The following is an 18,271-nucleotide window of genomic DNA, read 5'->3' as shown; positions in this document are numbered from 1 at the left end:
CCCTGCCTGTGGAGCCGACGCATCTCCAGGCAGAGACTGCCGGGACTGAGTTACACTGCAGGGCACCAGCCGGTGTCACAGCACTGCTTGTTGTTGGGGGGGGGGACCCCACATCTGGTGTCAGAGGGTCATGGGATGGTAAGGTGACAGTTGAAGAGACACACAGAAAGAGTGCGGTTTTCCTTACACTGGAATGTTCTTCAGGGAAAAGGCCAGAGAGGAGAGAACTCCCCTGGCCGTGCAAGGGCCCCTGGGCTGATTTTGATGACAATGATGATGATGAAGGGAAAGCAGGGCTGTGTGTGAGGCCATCTCCCACCAGCATCAGAGCCAACGCCTCCCTGTCCGGGGCCCTGCTTGTGGCACTGGGCGGGGCTGGGGCCCTGGGTGTAAATTTCCTTTAGTGAGGATTGTGCAGCCCCTGGTTCGGGGGCCTTGCCAGAGCGGCCCCTATGGGACTTGGGGATTGCAGAGGCTGGAGGGACGCCAACAAAGGACAGATCCATCTTGGAGCCATGGAACCCTTCAGAAGGTTCTGCTAGATCTTAGGCATTATCTAGTCCTTCCTTGTTCTACTGATGAGGAGCCTAGGTCCAGAGAGAAAAAGGAACTCATCCAAGTCCACACAGCGACTCAGAGGCAGAGCTGGGGTCCTTGACCTTGACCTCCAGGGCTCTCAGCCTCTTTTGAAGCACAGGATCTTGGGAGACTTTGAAGTCTCCACTGGCCTTGGTGCCGACAGTGATGCTACCTTCCCTCAACACTTGCAGCAGCTGGAGACAGGCGATTCAGCCCTGCGGCCAGATTCTGAGTTCCCAGAAAAAACAGAAGAAGCAACAAAAAGCGAGAGTTGGATCGACCTACAAATAGTCCCTTTACCCTTTCTCCATGATGAAAATATTACCAAGGAACAAGGTGGCATGCAGACACCAGCCGGTGTCCCCGGGCAAATCACTGACCTCAGCCCCAGTTTTCTCATCTTTAAACTGAGGGTAATAACCCCTACCCCACAGTGTAGCTGTGAGGATGAAAGGGAGCGTGAGCTTCCGTCACGCCCCTGCCACTGTTTTATAAATCTCCTTCTCTCTCTTCCTCTCTCTCTCCCTCTGTGATGGTTAATTTTACGTGTCAACTTGACTGGGACCCGGCGTGCCTAGACGTTTGGTCAGACATCCTGGGTGAGTCTTCAGGGGCATTTCTGGATGAGGCGGACGTTTGAGTGAGTAGACGGAATGAAGCCGTCTATCCTATTGGACCAATCCATCCTATTGCCTCTGTCTCTCTGGAGAGCCCTGACTCCTGTGCCTGCCTCCCGCCCCCTCTGCTTCAGTGACTTCAGTGGCTCAGAGGCTCCTGGGCCTCCAGGTTCAGTATCTGTAAGGCGTCTGCCCCCAGACGGCCTTCCCAGGAATCCGAGTCCCACCAGACCCTTCCATCTCTGCCCTGGCGAATATCTTTGCGCCTCATTCACAGGGGAAAAAAGATATTGGTGAAGCAGAACCAGTCCGGAGTCCTGGGGCGAAGCCCTGATGCTGCCACTGGCTTAGGGACCCTGAGCCTCAAAGTCCTTATCTGCGACCGGCACTAGTGACCCTTCGATGCCCATCCCGCAGGACTGTTCATGAGGATAAAAATGGGATTATGAATTTTCTTTCTCCCCACCTCCTTGGAGGCTCTAAGGTATGTGTCTGCAGGGTCTGACCCGTTTATTCCCATCCAGTCCCCTGACTCAGGACCTCACTCCCATAATGCTCCCCATGAGTGTTTGATGACCGACTAAGGGAGCGTACGAGGAATCTGTGTAATGACAGGATGCACCTGTCAGAGACTCCAAGATTCAGAGATGTCCAAAGACATTCTCCTAGATGAGATGGAAATTAAAGGCCAGGCCAGGCCGCTGAGCCAGAAGCAGAGGAGAGTTCTCTGCATCCAGGGTCATCGGCAGGCTCTATTCCAAATACGTTTTTGAGCAAGTGGTGCCGTCCAATGAACCTTGGACGTGAAGCACTTTTCAAATGAGTCTTTAATAACGTAGTTATACAAATTGAGCCTAATTAAATTGTACCCTTCGAAAATGCACTGCTGTACATCTGAATGATGAAATCAGGATCAAAAAGCAATACAGAATAGATGCTAAGGTAATTTTCCACTTGTACTAAGCAAGCTGAGCTCTCCAGATTGCAATCGTGTTGAGTGCCCACCCTGGGATCACTGAAGGGCCAGTCCTCCGGGTTTATGCGCTCTCAAGGCTGGCTCCATCTTCGTCTCTCTCCCTTTGGCTGCCTGGCCCTTGGCCTCCACAGCAGGAGGCAGAGAAGGGCAGGTAGGGTTTGCAAATCCTGACTGAGGTCCCATGGGCTTCTCTCTGGTCCTTGAAACCCCAAGCGTGTTCCCTCCTGGGGGTCTCTGCCCCTGCTGTTTCCCCCGTGCAGAATGATCGCCCTGTAGGCTTTTGTGTGGTTGACTCCTTTCCACCATCACACGTGGGCTGATGGATGAGGTCCCCGGAAGAGGCTCCCGCGAGCCCTGGATCTCAGGTTGCCTGCTCCCCCGTGCTCGCCTCTGTCACGCTGCCTGCTTTGCCTGCTGCAGACACATGCTCTCCGGGACCCATCTCTGGTCCCGAGCTCCTGCGTTTCCACGTCTCCCCAATCCCACCCTCACACCCAGATACTACACACTCCGAGAGCTCAGGGGTCTTGTCTGTCTGTCCTGTTCCCTGCTCTGACCCCAAGGCCTTGACACGGAACAGGCACTAACAGAGTCCTTCTTGAATAAATGGGTGTCAGAGCTGCAGGGTCCCCGAGGTCAAACAGCCATCCCGATTCTGGAGTCCAGAGAGGGGCAGAGGCTTTCCGAGACCACCCAGTGAGCTGGAAGGCAGCTGGGGCAGCTCTGGCTCCAGACCCAAATGCCCTTCTCACTTCTCCCCTAGTCTTCCAGAGTAGTGTGGGAAACCAGCCAGATGGCACGGACTCTGGAGCGAACCACCTGGGTTCAAGTCCCACCTCTGACTTGACTAGATGTACGGATCCCAGGCAAGTTCCAGAATGCCGGTTCCCTGTTGTATAAAATGAGAATAACGGTGGCGCCCCACTCCAGTGGCTGTGCTGCCAGCACGATTGTATTGCCCTCACATTTCAGGGGGAGAAGCAGAGGCGCAGAGGGCTCAGTGACTTGCTCAAAGAGACACAGCAGCCAGGACAGCAGCCTAGGAACTCGGCTGTCTGCCCTTGACACGGCTCCAAGGCTGCAGAATCCGGGCCTCCTGGAGCGCTCCTGCCCCCACTCCTCCCACCGCTGTGGCCTGATTGATGAGAGCGGGACTGCTGACGGGGGTTCACTAGCCTCTCTCCCGACAGGGCTGCCTCTTGTCAGGCCAGAAAGGCAAGTTTACAAAATAGATTTAAAAGCTTCCCAGACAGGGGAGCTGGTTTACACGCCCCCGGGGCCGGTGCTGCTTTCGGCTTCTAATGAAAACAGACTCCTGGTTGCCCAGTGAGCTCAGAAGAGGTGCTTAGCCTGACAGCAGGCAGGGATGGTTGGCTACAGGGGGGTACCAGGCTGTCCTCAGTCTGGGGGGCCCAGGACTCCTTCCGTCAGTTTGCTCCTCTCCACCTGCTCTGTCTCCACTTTCCAGAATCCTACAACGGTGGGAGTAGGGGGAGGGCGTCCCAGATTGGTGGGATAAGTCCGTTTTGGGGGGTAGATGAGATGGGCTGATCCAAATAGTAATATATATATATTTTTAAATTGAGCCAACATTTAAAAGTCAGATGATTCCTCATTTAAAATAAAATTGATTTCTTGCTTTCCTTTAAAAAATTTGGAAGACTTGTAGGCAACTTGAGAGCACATACACATACACACCCTTGGTCCCCATGGCAACGGTGGGCTGGACAGAGCAGCAGCCCCCTCTCCAGACAGGGCAAGTGTTTTCCAGTTTCCCACAATGCCCACCTGTCCCTGATGCTCCCCTGCCTCTCCCCTTAGTACATCTTCTGCGTGTTGTCTGGGGAGATAACATGCATGTTACTTGAGTCTGAGACCTTCATCCCGCTGGGCAGCCTGGCACGGAGCTGGTTCAGTGCATTCATTTTTGCTGAGGACACAGAGACCCAGAGAACAAACGGACTGGTGCGAGGTAGCCCAGGCAGTGGCCCACGCAGCCAAGACTAGGGTCCAGAATGTCCTCTCCCAGGGAAGCAATGGCTGACCTGAGCACACGTGGGTTCCAGGGTTTTTCCTCTGTGAGGCTGGGAGGCAGCTGCAGCCTCCTGCACATGGCTCTCGCCCTGCAACAGGGCTGCCAGAGGAAACAGTGAAAACTCAGGTCTGATCTCATTATGTCACTCACTTCCCAGCTTTGAGGAGAAAGAACATTGTTCTTAGTCTAAAGATAAAGTCAGTCTCCTTGGGATGACATTCTGGGCTCGACCTGTGTGGCCTCGGCCCACCTTTCCTGCTTCACTCTGTCACTCCATCTGACCCTCCCCTGCAGCCTGTCCTGTGCATGCTTGGACAGCCTCTCTTCCACAAGCGCGCCGCTGTGCCCTTTTCTCCGGCTGCAGGCCACGCCCCTGCTGTAGATGAAAGTCTGCTTGGCCTTCAAGGCCTCTACGACATCACTTTCTCCAGGATGGCCTCCTTGACTCCTGATCCCACCCCTCTCCTTTGCCTCTCTGTCCACACTCCTCCTTCCTGCCCCCATCGGAGCACAGCTCACTGTCTTCTTGCCCCAGAGGCCGTATTAGGCACATTTACCTGCTGGCCTATCGATAATAAGTTTTACTGAGTGCTTATTGTGTGCCAGGCTGAGTCCTTTACACGGATTAATGAAATATTCAATAGTCCTTCAAGGTAGGGAGAAATCTGAGTGAACGTAAGGAAAGGAGGGGGGAAAAGAGAACAAGAGAAAGGAAAGGAGGAAAGGAGGAAGGGAGGGAAGATAAGGGAGAGTGCCCACTTCTTCCAGCTCTTGCTGTGTTGCCAGGCTGTACTTTAAAATGGACCAGGCATCTTGTCCCCAGCACAGGGCCTGGGTGGGTGGAGGGGGCCAGCGGGGGAATAAGACAGGAAGGGACAGGCAGCTCTCTTTACCCTCCAAAGGCAGCATCTGAGCGAGGCCCATTGTGAACAGTAGTTTTCCTGCTGAGAACTTTTCTCCCCTCCGCAGCCCCCAGAACAAGGGCAACAAATCAGAACCCGAACCCCGGGGTGTCAAGTGCAATGCGATGAGCCAGAACATGGAAATGGGCACCACCAGAGGGTGGGCCTGGCCAGAGGCTGAGCCCAGGATGAGCAAGGTTAGAGCTCAAGGAAGCCAGGAGTCCCAGTGTGGATAGGAGGGAGGCCCCGACCACGTGGAGAGCAGCTGCCCATGGCAAGTAGTCCACGCACGAACAGCCTCACTGCTGCCTGATAAAATACGACAGTGACCCAGGTCACAGATTGGAGTCAGGGTCCCAGATTAGAGCGAGAATGAAGTACCATGAGAATTCAAGGGGAAAAAAATTCCCATAAAATTCAATTTAAGGATTAAGCAGTCATGCTTTTCGGTGAAGCCATCGTCCTGCGATTATTAAATCACCCTGTGCCAGAGCGGGGTTTCTCTCCCCGGAAGGTCCCCACGCTGGCTGGGGGTTGCACAGTGGCTTGACACACAGTGCCACTGGTCTCTAAGGCCATTCTTTTGGGTCCTTGGGGAAGGCGGGGCTGTGTCTGCTTGACCCCCGTCCCCCAGCCCTTGCAATTGGTCAAGCCATCCTCCAGTCGTCTCCTGCTGTTGGGTTAGGAAGAGAGAAAAAGAGAGGATGGGAGGAGGGTGCCGGGCGAGCCCATCCCCGCAGCGGGCAGCTGTGGGCGCGCAGACCGCAGACTGCAGACAGCACCATGCTGCCCGAGCAGCACTCAGGGGAGGCAGGCTGCATGCAAACTGCCAGGGAAGACCCCAAAGGGGTCCTAGAGATCCCCAAGTATACCCCACCCCAGATGAGGAGAGCAAGACCCAGAGGGTGGAGGGACTCACCCAAGCTCACTTGGTTAATTGGCAGGGCTGGAATTGGGCTGGGGGCTCTTGATCTGGGCTTCACTCTTCAATAATAGCACAGGCCATTTAAATAGGCAGTTAGAGCCAGATAACATCTGCCCCAGGACTTTGATTAGAATGATCAGGAACAAGGTACTTTCCCCTAAGTTTGTCCAGCTGGTAAGATGTAACCCTAGAGCAGCTGGAGCTCATCTTTGTCATCAGTTACACTGAGTCTGACTAAGGATTAGGCCAGAGGAAACACAGCCAAGAGATGGAGGAAGACAGACCACTGAGGAGATCTTCTGAGCACCTGGATCCAGCCATGCCTGAATGTGGTAATTGCTGGTTTCAGTCACATGTGTCAAAATCTTTCAAGTCCAAGACCATTTGAATTGGGTTTCTGTCATTTGTAACTATAAGAATATTGACTAATACAGTTTCCCTCTTATGTAAGAGATATTTCAAGTCTCTAAGAATGGCCTGCAAAGCTCTGCCAGACTTCACACAGCTGCTCCATAACCTGGCGCCCAACCCTATGTGACAAATTCAGGCTCCGTGCTTCAGCCACACCAAGCCGCCTTTGGGGCCCACCACCCAGCCTTTGCATCTCCATGAATGCCTCTGTCTAGGGTGCATTTTCTTCTTCTGTGCCCGGAAAACTCTTCATTTTCCAAAACTCTTCTAGTAATTACTCTTTTCCCTCAGACTTTGCCAGGCGAGTCATTTCCTCCCTGGTGCCATGTCAACCATGCAGTGTGTCCCTACTGTGCTTTTCCTCTTCGTTTGGAATGGCCCATTTGTTTGTTTGCTTCCCCCGAAGGGAAGGGACCAGTTGTCAAGTGCCTTGATATCACCGTGCTTAGCACAGCTCTGGGCACCTCGGATGGGGCTGATTAGATGTTGCAGGATTGGCCAGAACATGGAACAGAAAGGCAAAAGCCCAACACAATTGGTGGATAGCTCTCAAAGCCAACCAGGGGGAGCCCCTGTCCCTGAATAGCTCCTTGAATTATCTGTCAGAACTGGCCCATCCCCAACTCGGTTATGAGCATTGGTTCTAGAATCTCATCGTGTGGGTTCACAGCTGGGCTCTGTCCCTTCCTACCTGTGTGGCCGGAGGAAGTATGGTTAATGTCTCTGGGGCCCGAGCTGCTTTTCCGTTGTTGGAATGGACTTAGTGACGCGGCATCTGGGAAGAGCTTGGAACAGCGCTGGGCACATAAATGCTAGGTGTTAGGATTCACTCCAGAGAAAATAAGGCGAAAATTAACAAGAACTTTGATGAGGACCTTTTGTACCTTTCACCACGACTCTGTTTCATATTAAACGATATTTTATGTGAGTGCTCACTGTGTCACCCCGTTTAATTGATTTAGAAGCACTTCTGAAAGCTTGCCACTGCCTGGAGCACAGGTATGCCATTTAAATGTGATTAACAAAGATGTTTGTGGTCATTTTAGAGAATGTTGAACATCAGGTCTGTGCGGAAGAACATCGTTACACCGTTTCCACGGGAGAATTAGATTAGATTTAGATCATTTCGACTAATAAGTGCATTTTACGAGCCTGGGCTCTTCTCAGCCAGGTGAGAAAACAGTCCCGAAATGGAGGAGCTCACTGCACCCCTGGGCTCCGAGACCCTGCTCACCGCCCAGCCTTGGACGCCAGAACTGGGCATCGAAGCTTCACCTCCTGCCACAGTGTAACCGGAAGAGACCCTCGGCTCCCGGGGAAACAGAACCTTCTCTAAAGATTGAAAGGCTTACCAAAACAGGCTCCGGGCTGCCCTCAGCACAGAGGGTTCCAGAAGGGCAGACGGCTCATGGAAGCTTAGTCACGAGAGCTTCCTGGGAGCCAAATGTGGTGCGTTAGCGCATTATCTCATTAGACCTCGCAGCATCCCCGTGGGAAAGATCTTGCAATCAGACCCGTCTCTCAGATGAGAAAAGAAGGCCCAGTGAGGCGAGCTGACAGCCTGTAACATGGAGGAGAAGCCAGAGCTGTCTTGCCCCAAGGCCCGTGCTCCTCCCAGACCTCCCCACGGTGTCCTGGGGTGTTGTGTCTGGGAGCCTTTCCCCAGCCTGACTCTGAGCCAGGCTCTGCTCCAGCCCCCACACCCCTGTGCCTCACTGATTTCCGCTGCCAGTCCTGGTGGAAAATTCCAGAACAGATTCTCCCTTGGGTAATACACAAATGACCACTCTTACAGTATTTAAGCTACTGGAGTCAGCTTCCAACAGGGGCTTTGCCATGAAGACAAGTGTTTCTAAATAGAGCAGCTCACCCCGGGAAAGAACAGCTCGAAATTCATACTCTACTGTTATCCCAAGGTTAAAATGAATGGCCAGTGGTCTGCATGACCGCTGAAATGCTCCTCCAAGGAGCATTGGATGAACTTGGGATGTGGGTTTCCAAGGCCAAGAGGAGCCCGGCTGTCTCGGGATTGGTGGCGTGTTTGGGATTTGGCTCACCTTACGTGAATGAGGGACTGTGTTGATGTCAAGATGTCAGGAGGCTCTCCTGGGGACACTAAAGTGCCAAGTCAGGCCCCTTCTCCACCCCCTGACAGCAAGAAAGAAAAGTCAGCCCTCTGTCCGGACTCCCTCACACTGACACGCAGGCAAGGGTGTTCATGAAAGATGTGATGCTGGGGCTGGCATCTCACAACATTACTGTCTGCTCTTTCCGCAGCTTCCCTCTGCGTGGCAAGGACTCTGAGGACCTCGAGGAGACCAGAGCTGCAAGGTGGAGGGGGCCCGGGCCCCTGAATGGATGCATGGAGCAGTGCTCTCTCTCTTTCTCCCCCTGACCTGCTTTGGACTTGAGACAGGAGTCCAAACAAACTCTTCCTGCATTAAGTGCCTGAGACTGGGGACTGTTTGTTACAGCAGCTGTCCTACACTGACTGATACACTCTCCCTTCACAGGCTCGGTCCTGGGCCCTTTTCTCCATCTGCTCCTATCACTGAACCTCGGGTTACACCATCTGTTTTCTGGTTTCTGAACCATCCCCGGATAATGCTCCTCCTGCTACCCTGAAGCCTGTGCTAGTGGTGGAGGCTCCTCTCTGGTTCTTCTAGGCCTGCTGGGAAGTCACCACTCATGTCTGAGGAGCCAGGTGAGGAGGAAAAAAACAGAGTATTGTCTCTGGACTGAGGGATGAGCCTTTGCTTCCTACCTGGGTTCTACTACAAACCTGGTGCGTGACTGTGGGCGCATCAGTTCCCTTCTCTGGGTTTCAGTTGCTCCACCTATAAAACATGAAAGGTAGACTTTAAACCTCTAATAGGGGAAGTTGGGCTGGATTCAGTTGTTAAAGAAGACTCACAGGACCTCACGTGGCAATACGTGTAAGTCTGCAGCTTATTGCAGGACCAGGAGATGACGCAGAGACTGCATTAACGTCAGGACGTCGCACCTCCCAGCCAGGGGTCTGGAGAGGCCAGGCGCAGGCTCCTCACCTCCTCCCTCTGTCGGGGGCAGGTGCATGGGAGGCCTCCGAACTGGGCGAGAGTCTCGGCTTTGTATTTTTGTGTTTCGCTGGTCACGTAGGCATTTTCCTGCTACAAAACCAGCCTCAAAAACAGAGCCCCTCGGGGGTAACCCCAAGATCAGGTGCAAATCGTCACCCTCATTGTCGTCCGTACGTAGTGCTGATGGGCTGCTGGGAGCTGCCCCGGAAGTCCACCGCCCCCTGGTTACAGGGCGACACTGTTGTCCACCGAGTTTCCTACCCTGACCACGGTCAGTGCCTCGCGGGGGCTTCACCGACACAGCTCACAGCACCGTCCACGCCCCTGTCCCGTGCACCTGATCTTTTCACGACAAAACCGTCATCCTTAATTTGACAGCCATTAAAATGCTCACACAGATGGCAAACGTTTGTAACAACCAGTGAGGGATTGGTCCAGGTTTTAACAGACCACTGAAGCACCCAATAACACCAGCGCAAATTTTCTCGTACTTGGGCCTTAACACGACAATCCTTTTGCTTCCCTGATCCCCAGCCATCTGCACTTGCTGCATGCATTTGTCGAGTGATTAAGAACCGTAATCAATCTATCATTAATCAAATCTAAATCTTCTTCAGGCCAATTTCCTTCATAGGCATAACGTCCCGAGGGGGTTTTTGATTCACTCTCCCAATACGTTTGATCACACGCATCAGTATTAGCATAAATTCTATTAGCTTCCACGACATTAATTTTACCTGCGAATCCTGCATTATATCAGACAACGGTATCGTGTACTGCTCCGGACGTGCAGTTAGAGTATAAATGAGGCATAATGACGGCATAATTATTTTGTCCCTCTCAACAAAATTCACCCTTTCCCCCTGTACCTTATAGTATTTCCGGTAGGAGTACAAGTTAGAGACCAACACGTCTCCGTTAGTTCAGGCTTCAAAACCTCCTGAGGACGCAGTCAAATCCCTTCCCTCGGGTCACGTGATTTGACAAATACTGCTTCCTAAATGGCCGGGATCGCCCGAGAGGAATCGTCTACCCTTTCGGGTGTGAGTATTACAGGTCCTCTGATGCCGGTCCTGGGTTCTACAAATCTCGGATTCTGCAACTTGAACAAAGGAAAGATTCTGGTTGGGGAAGGCGCCCAGCGAGTTAAATCAGCATGTTGGGAACGCTGCTGTTCAGGCCTCGGAAGAGCAATTATTCCCTCCTCTCTTTGCAAGAGGCCTCGGATCATAAACGCATTGATTTCCTATCAGGCAGACAAGCTGGGCTGTGGCGTGAACAAGCTCTCGGCAGAAAGGGGAGGCCTGGCGAAGCCCCTTGGTTTTGCTGAATCATCTTGGAAAATGTTAATGCCGGCCTGGGGAAGGCCTCGTGGGGCAGGGAGGCTGCAGCCCGCTGCCTCTCTGGGGTGGGCTGTGCCACGATCCCAGGTCACGCGCAAGTGGGTCACCTGGCACCTGGTGTTCTTGCGCTTGGTGTTAGGAATGGTTTGGGCTTCAACCGTGTGCTGAGCAAGCGTTTCCCAAACCTACTGTGGGCCTGGCCCTTCCACCGGAGCCGCCTCTCTGGCTCCTCACATGACACCCCAGGCGAGACAGGGCTGTTTGTGTCCTTGCATGGTGACACTAAGGTCCCGGGGTGGGGGAGTGACCTTATGAGGGCTGCAGAAACTCGAACTCGGGTCTTCTGGCTCTGCCATAGACTCTCGCTCTTCTTCAGGCCTTCCAGGGCTGGACGGTGTGTGGGACGCAGGTCTGCCTGCGGCCTGGCCCCCCTGAGACAGGGGTGGACACCCTACCGGGCCCGGGGGGCTGTGCAGTGGACAGAACGAGTTCCTCATGGGTGTGTCACACCCTCCTGACCCTGACTGGCCCTTTCTGGTGTCTTACTTCTGTTGACAAAGGCCTTTCTCGACTAATTATTCTCCGAGACAGGGTGGGTACCACGTCCTACCATTTCACACGTGAACACATTGAGGCTGTGCTATGTTGTGACTTGACCGTGAACCCAGGCCAAGTCCAGGCTCTTTAGGGTGATGTCCCCCGTACCTGGCATAGCGCCTTCCAGGTCAGCGGGCCCCTGCTTCTTTTTGTCAAAAGAACATGGGAACAAAGTGCAGATTTTCCATTTCCTTACTTAGTTTGGGGGCTTCCAAAGCGACCGCATCAAAGACCGTAGCCCATTACAGCAAGAAGGGGCTGTAGACACCGTCTAGCCCCCTCATTCTGCAGATGAAGAAACCAAGGCTCAGAGAGGGCCAGTGACTGGCCCACCGTCACACAGCACCCCATCCGAGGCAGAGCGGGCAGTAGATTTTGTTCCGTGCTCTGGGTGGTCTGACAGGTCTCGAAGGCCTCCCACGGGGGGAACAGTAGTGCTGGGCCTGGACAGACATGCGGTGCAAACAGTCCCTTTGGGTGGGGGCGGGTGCTGGTGATGCTTCCCCTGAGCTGCCCACGCTGCGAGGAGGGCCTGGGGGCGGAGGCGGGGATGGCTGGAGCAGGGCCTGGTGTCCAGCAGGCTTCCCTGAAGCTCAGAGGAAGAGGCAAGTGAGGGCCTCCCGAGGGCTTCGCTGGGCATCTTGCAGGGTCTCAGGGCTGGAGGCGCCCTGAGCCAGGTTCTTTCTGAAGACACCAAGGCCTGCCCCCCGCCTCCCCATGCCCCACCGTGGAGCTGTGGTCTCAGGGGGCGAGACGGAAGTACCCCAGGACCGCTGAGAACTGTACAATTGCAGGAGGGGAGCGGTGAGCCGCCTCCAGCGCCCAGCTCGTCTGGTTTCCATCTCTCTCCTGGCCCTTCTGCTCTGTCTTCCTCAGTCTGCTTGGCTTTCTTTTTCTTTTCTCTGCCTGCCACGGTCTCCACCCCCGCCCCCTGCCCCTCCCTGCCCACCTCCTCCCCACTCCATCTCTGGTCTCCCTGGGTTTCTACCCCTGTGTCTCCATCCCCCGCTGTGTGCGTGTTTCCCGCCTGGGTCTCTGTCTCTCTCTTTCTCTTCCCCCACCCCTCCCAGCATGCCGCTCCTGCCTGTCTTTCTAGTCTCTGCAGGAAGGCTTGTCTCCTTTCCTTCTGACCCGAGTCTGAGATCTCTGCCTCTGCCAGTCTCTCTCTCTCTCTCTCTCTCTAAGTCTCCCAAGACGGAAGCCGGAGCCCTTGCTCCCTGTGACCCGCCCACGGCCTGTGGAAACCGCCCGGGCCTCATAACCTGAAGGGCAGGATTGATGAGAAAATCAATTCCTGATTAGTGCCTTAATTTTAAGGATCTTTAGAGGAGACTAAACAGCGAGAGAGGCTGGAGGAGAAAGTCTGCATTATTAAAACCATAAATCCTCCGTGGGAGGGGCGGAGGGAAGGGCTGAGGGGAAGCAGAGGGGAGCAGACCGGGCTCCCTTTGGGGCAGGGTGCTGATGGGGGTGGAGGCCAAGGGCGCGGGTTGTGCCCTCCCTCCTCCACCCAAAGAGGCTTCCCTGGGGGTGTAGGGTGGGGGGACACAACAGGACCCCGCTGGCCACAACTTCGTGTTCCCTGAGTGGTAGGCTGGGCCACAGGGTGGGACTGATGGTTTCTGGGTGGGGTTGGGGATGGGGAAACGGATGTCGTGTTAGTTCAAACTTCCTCTCCCACTGGCCTTGACCTCAGAGGCAAAGCGTGTGGATGAGTTAGACTGTTTACACGCAGACCCTGGCGCTGCTTCCTGCCTCAGCTTCCCCATCTGTTGGGTAGAATAAGTCAGAGTCCTTCCCCTCACAGGTGTGTGTGGCAATGGCCTGAGGATGCACAGCAAGTGCTGGCACTTGGAAGGCACCTGTTACACGTGAGCTTTTGTTCTTGCTGCCGGGAGGCATGTCCCCCTCCACTGTGTCGGCTTGATTCTCCCCCCTTTGACAGACAGATACACTGAGGCCCAGTGGGCCACAGTCACAAGAACTTGAACCCAGCTCAGAAGCCACGTCCTCCTCTGTAGGCACCCCCGGTCTGCTCTCACAGGGGGTGACACTGGCTGCCGGGGGGGGGGGGGGGGCTGGTGGGGAAGGGGTTACTGAGCAGTGAGCCTACGTCATCGACAAGACCCAGGGTCTGTGGGCCACATGGGCTGCCGGGAGGAGGGGCAGACTGTCTACCTGAAAGGGGTTCAGCACGGGGCTCCCTAAGACGGGCTGCTTTGCCATGTGGATGACTTTCAGCTGAAGGCCATAGACACCCTGCATACTCGAGATAACCCTTTTCCTGCTACTTTAAAGAATTTAAATTTGAGACCTTGCCCACATTTTTTCAGGGATTTACCTGTAGAGCAGGGCAAACGTCTAGTTACTGCTCCTCTGCTCCTCTTGCCGTCCTGAGAACCGCCCTCCTCCCGTCTGCGGCCTTGGGGCGTTCCCCCCCCAACCCCATCCCGGGGTCGGGGTGCCTCGCAGACCTGCTGCTTCCTCTCTGTGCTGCTCCCGCAGGCGGGGCTGCCCTGCACACACACAACTTTAAACTTGGTTATATTCTCCTGTTCCTCTATCTCATGTCGACTTAATGATCAGACCAGCCAGAAGAACCAGAAGGGTAGGGTACACGTTTTCCTTCCCCACAACCCTCTGTTCTGACCCTGCCCGAGAGAATAAAAAACCCTCAGCCCCTGGCCAGCAGCCAAGGGCTGTGTGAGTGGGGAGGTGGCACCTGGGACATACGCCTGTCCCCATGGACCTTCTGCCTCTAACCCTCAGGGGAGTGGCTGGCCTTGAGGACCACGGCACCCCACGACTCCAGGGGCAGCGTTTCTACTGTGTGGAGCGTGGATTGCATGACGTGCAGTGTGGGGTGGGGGGAGGAAGATGGTAGTGAGGAAGCAGCCCCCCCCACCCCACGGGATTGGCTCACTCCAGTGTTTTAGGTCCCGCTGTAGAGGCAGGAGGGCTGTTTCTTTTGAGAAGGCGGCCCGGAGTGGGACCCTCACGGAGTAATTCAGAAGAAGGGGCTGACAACCGTGTTGCGAGGAGGCAGGGGCGGTCCAGGGGCAAGGGCAGGGTCAGCAGGGCCGCTGAGCCCAGCCCAGAGGACGGCCGTGGCCTGTCCTGCAAAGCAGAGGAAGAGAAAGAGCCCAGCCAGCTCCAAGGAGTCTCTGGGGTCTGGGGTGCCTCCCCCGCCCACTTCCCCGCCATGGCAGGGCTGCTGTCCTCGTCCAGCTAGGTCACTGTATCCCAGCCTGGCCGGGGCTCTGGGTCCCCCTGTGGCACATTCCTGGCTGGTGGTGCCAGTTTGGCCCCAGATCCCTTTACGGGCTGCCCAAGGCCCACTACACGGTGGTTTATTTTAATAAGGGAGCTCGAGTGCGGAGGCGACTGGGGCGTGCTGCCAGCCCCGCCCCCGCGAGTTCAAGGGCCCAGGGCCCCCTCTTGCTCTCACTTAATTGTTTTTTTCCTGTTTCGTTTTAATTGTTAGAAATTGTCTTTGGAGCCAGTCCTCTTTCTGGCCGCCCCGGGGCGCGTCAGAAGGGGGAAGAATTTGGCTGTCTGGGGTGGAAGAGGGATGTGGGGGCGGGCACTGGCCTGGTTTCGCTGCGTCCCTTGGGAACCTGTCCACATCCTGACTCAGCCGGGGCCCAGGACGAGGCACATTACCAGGCGCTAGTACTTCAGTTCAAAGCCGCGACGAGTGGGCGCGGAGAGTATTTGGTTAACGGACTGCTTGGGTCCTCATTCTTGTGTGGCTGCTTTCTGGGTGGGTGATCTTGGGAAAGTTGCCTGCATTTTCCGTGCCTTGCTTTCCTTGTCTGTAAAGTGGGAATGCTGATACTCAGAGGGCTATAGCGGCTCTCTCCCCCAAACCTTCGCCTGATGTGGCCCCCACTGCCCCCTTGCTGGGTGCCCCAGGCTGGGCCCCTTTCCCCCGGGGAGGCATTCAGCCACTTCCTCTGGGACAGCAGCTGCTGCTGCCCGGTGGCTGGGGTACCCTCTGTTGTTTGGCCTCACCGAGACTCGGTCCTGGTCAGCACTGGGAGTCCTCTCTGCAGCACCCGAGGTCCACCCTCCTGGTTCTGCCTGCTCGGTCTCTCATCCTGCCCTCGCCCCCACCCCTGCGCTGGCAATACCGCCCTAAGGTGGCCCTGGGCTGCTTCACATGCAACGGCTCACCCGTCCCCCAAATATCCCTGCAAAGCTGCTATCATCAGCCCATCTGCAAAGGAGGAGACTGAGGACCAGTAAGAATAAGTGACTTGCTCAAGGTCAAACAGCTCGTGTAAGTGTGGAAGGACTTGAACTTCTGTCTATCTGCAAATGAGCAGGCGTGGGCCGGGAGAGGCAGCGTCTGGAGGGCAGGCCCGAGGAAGCGTGTGGGTAGATGGTGAGGCGCCAGTGTGGCCCCAGCGCGGGAAGAGCAAGTGAGGAGAGAGGGGAAACGGGAAGGAGGCTGGGCCTGTGGGGGGCGCCCTTCTGCGTCACAGCAGCGTGAAATTGTCGAGAACTCCTCTGGAGAAAGAGGGTGATGGGTGGAAGCCTGGAGAGGAGGAACCCCAGACTGCTGGGGCAAGGAGACACTTCCACCATCTGCCAGATTTTCTGGGTGGTGGCAGTGGCAAGAGAATCCAGCCATTTCAGTAGGTGGCCCTGGTATGGCCACCTACCTTCAGTAGGTAGACTCGGTATGTCGTCACTGACGGCATGACCAAGAGAGAAGTGCGCTGGCTTGGCAGTCAGGACAGACCTTGGAATAACTCTCTAGATTGCTGCTTCCTGTGTGACTTTAGGTAAGCAACTTAACCTCTCTGTGCCTCAGTTTCCCAGGCTACAAAATGGGAGCGACGACACGCACCTTGCAGGGCTGGACTGAGTCTCAGATGAAAGCAGCGGCCAGACGGCTCTTTGCAGGTCCCAAGGCTCCGCCGTGGTGGCTGTTTTCGGGGTTCCTCCTGCTCCCACTTGAGCTCCAGTTTATCTGGCCAGAGCCTGCCCCTGTCTGCATCTCCATTTCCTGGTCTACGAAAACTGGGAGGCGGGACAAGTCGGCCTGAACAGTCCTTCTGGCCAGGATGGATAACTTCAGGCCGGCCAGCCTCCCCCTGGAGCTGCAGGAATGTGGACAGGGAGCCGCTGGGGGCAAAAGGGTTTCCTGCAGTGGCCTGTTTTCCTGGCAAGTGGAGTGGAAGGAGTCATTTGTCCTGGGCCTGAGGAGATGCAAACTGGAGCAACAGGAAGAAGATGCTCTGGGGAAAAGGAACTGGCTGAGTGGAGGTCATGTTCACCTCCGAGCTGGGAAGCAATCAGAGCAGGAAGGCCCGGCTGCTCAAGCCCCTGCTTGCAGCCAGGGTCCAGGGACGATGGCTGTTGGAACAAGTCAGGGAACTGCATCAGACACCATGGAGCCCCAGGCCTTGCTGGACATGTTTCACAAGTGGCCAGGGACCTGTCAGCTCAGGCCATGAAGTCAAGGGCACAGCCCGTGTTTCCCTGCTTTTAATCCCAGAGAGCCGGAGAGGGACCCCCTGGGAGAAATTTTCCAAAGCCACAGGCCTCGGGCTCTGTAGCCCTGCTGGGCTGGCCTCACTCATCCACCTCTCTGGTGCCGGGTGACCTTGTGCGGTTTCCTTGGCCTGTCCGAGCCTCAGTTTCCGCGTCTGTGGAATAGAGGTAACTGTAGTACTTCTCTGCAGAGGGCTGCGATATGCAGAGAAGAGGGGCTCGTGCATGGCAAGAGCTTAATAAACGTGAGCTGGCTGGTGCCCTGCTCCTTACCACACCTGTGAAGTGGTGGTTGCTGCCTCATCGTGCAGGCGAGGAAACTGAGGCGGGAGAGGGTGTGAGTGCCTGGGGACGTGGAATTATAAGCAGTAGAGCAGGAGGGGGGCCCCGGGCTGGCTAACTCCCAGGTCTGAGATGCCCCCATCCTCACCCCTGTGACGGGTGCCTGGGGTGCTGAGCGGGGGTGGGAAGGGGGAGCATTCTTTTTCCCTTAAATATTTGCAGTGGAGCTGAGAGAGGCTCTCAGAGCCCAGGCTGTCCTGGGGCTGTCCTGGGGCTGTCCTGGGGCTGCTCTGGGGTGAGGACGTCTATCCAGTCACCTTTTCTCTTTGTTTAATGACAGTTTTTCCTATTTCCTGAGCCCTGTCATATGTTATCAACCATACAGACGTGCCATCACATTAACTCATTTAATCTTTGCAACAGCCCTGTGAGGTAGGTGCTATTTTTCTGTATTTCCCAGTTGAGAAAACAGAGAGGTTCTTCTCTTGCCCCAAGCCACACAGCAGGCCAGAGCTGGCAGGGCCGGGACCACAGACCTCTGTGCCTCTGCTTCTCAGCCAGCCGTAGCACTAGGGTGTGACGCCCACAGCCGGTTACGCACCTGCCCTGTGCCTCCGTTTCTCCATCTGGAGAACGGGAGTGATGCGGACAGCACTTACACATCTTCGAGGATTATTGTGACATCAAGTTGGTTACTGTACACAAAGCGTTGGGGATAGTGCCTGGCTCAGAGTGAGTTTTCCATAAGTAAAAATTAGCTCCTTTCAGCTGCTTCCCTCTGCAGTCACCCCCAGCTATTCGCCATATAATGAATGATGATTATCTTATCTCTAGGGAATGAAATAGACGTTATCACGTCTGTGAAGCCAGTCGTACTAGATCTGCTCGCCCTTCTCTGGAAGATAAGGGCTGAATAGGCTGAAGCCAAGGTGGCGATCTCTAAATATTGTTCAGAAGCAGATTTTGGGAGCAGGAGGAAAAACTGTTGGCCTGGGTTTGCAGATGTCCCAAACTGTTTTCCTCCTTGTTTATTTTTAAAACTT

The 18,271-nt window shown here is 55.2% G+C and overlaps 1 long non-coding RNA gene across 1 annotated transcript; it reads right to left on the bottom strand.

Annotated features, from left to right (window-relative positions):
• Positions 1-5,847: 5,847 nt before the first annotated feature.
• On the bottom strand, positions 5,848-16,661 carry LOC118501334. The gene is made up of 4 exons (XR_004903970.1): positions 16,300-16,661; positions 9,228-9,282; positions 8,503-8,593; positions 5,848-6,920 (listed from the first exon to the last, which is right to left on the bottom strand). It is a non-coding gene; the product is annotated as an uncharacterized LOC118501334 (long non-coding RNA).
• Positions 16,662-18,271: the final 1,610 nt, after the last annotated feature.

This window comes from Phyllostomus discolor, chromosome 6 (genome assembly GCF_004126475.2).
Source record: "Phyllostomus discolor isolate MPI-MPIP mPhyDis1 chromosome 6, mPhyDis1.pri.v3, whole genome shotgun sequence".
Taxonomy (NCBI): Eukaryota; Metazoa; Chordata; class Mammalia; order Chiroptera; family Phyllostomidae; genus Phyllostomus; species Phyllostomus discolor.
The sequence above is the reverse complement of the archived record's forward strand: the minus strand, read 5'-3'. Positions and strand labels throughout refer to the sequence as shown.